The following is a 1,162-nucleotide window of genomic DNA, read 5'->3' as shown; positions in this document are numbered from 1 at the left end:
TACCCACTGTATATATATATATATATATATTTATTTTTTTTTATTTTTTTTTCAACTGCATTATACTACATTATACATAAATATACATACTAAAAATTTATTATAATAATACTTTACGGTATGTAATGTAGTAGTAGTAGTAGTAGTATTTACATGGGCAGTAGTAATATTAATAATAATATTTAGTATTATTATTATTATTTTTAGGGTTGGGTATTGTTTGAATTTGATCGATTCCGATTCTTTTCGATTCCAATGTGATTAAATAATAGTGGTTTAACGGATCACAAATCTCACGGTTCGGATCACATTACGGTTTTTGACCCACGGATCAGATCATTTTTCGGATCAGCAAGAAAAGACAAATATTTCAATTTAACTTGCTTTCCAATTATTACTTAAAGCAAAGTACTTCTTTGATACCACAACCACAGCAAATACTACTAGATTAACTAAAAAAGTTTAAACATGATTAAAGAGACAAGAGAACAGCCAGTAAAAATAAGAACAAATACACAAATTACAAGCATAGATAAATACAACAGAATATGTTACAAATAAAATAAGGTTGGTAGTATTCAAATACAGAAATGTAATAATTATGGAAAATAACACTGCATAGTGTTCACTGTATAAATTAAATATAGATTTTTATCACAGCTGTTTTGTTGTTTGATGATCATTAATGACAGCAGCAGTATTTATAGGCCGCTGTCCCTTTAAGACAGTGTTTCTCAACCCTGATCCTGAGCGCCCCCCAACACTGCACATTTTGTATGTCTCCCTTGTCTGACACCCATTTCAGGTCCTGGAGTTTCTTTTAATGAGCTAATGAGTTGAATCAGGTGTGTTTGATTAGGGAGACACACAAAATGTGCAGTGCTGGGCGCCCCGCCCAGGACCAGGGTTGAGAAACACTGCGTTTGTAACACAGAAATAATGATACTGTGTGGCTGAAAAGACTGTGAAGCTGTTTCATTCATGACAGATGACAGCTGCTCTCTTTAGGTCAATGGCAGCGCGAACGCAGATTTAAATGTTCAAATCACACTGGTGTGATCATACACTGCACGGGCGAACCATGTGATCACAACATTGATCGCACACGTCAAAGCTGGAGGAATGAAACAGACGAATCATTGTAATTTAGGAATAGAATCAC

At 34.0% G+C, this 1,162-nt stretch overlaps 1 protein-coding gene across 2 annotated transcripts in view; it reads left to right on the top strand.

The window, feature by feature from the left end:
- LOC107721886 (DNA polymerase alpha catalytic subunit-like) overlaps window positions 1-1,162 on the top strand; it is a 65,604-nt gene that overhangs the window by 43,768 nt on the left and 20,674 nt on the right. The gene's annotated exons all lie outside the window — the stretch shown is intronic.

Source organism: Sinocyclocheilus rhinocerous, unplaced genomic scaffold (genome assembly GCF_001515625.1).
Source record: "Sinocyclocheilus rhinocerous isolate Xijiao unplaced genomic scaffold, SAMN03320098_v1.1 scaffold90, whole genome shotgun sequence".
Classification (NCBI taxonomy): Eukaryota; Metazoa; Chordata; class Actinopteri; order Cypriniformes; family Cyprinidae; genus Sinocyclocheilus; species Sinocyclocheilus rhinocerous.
This window is presented reverse-complemented; position numbering and strand designations above follow the sequence as displayed.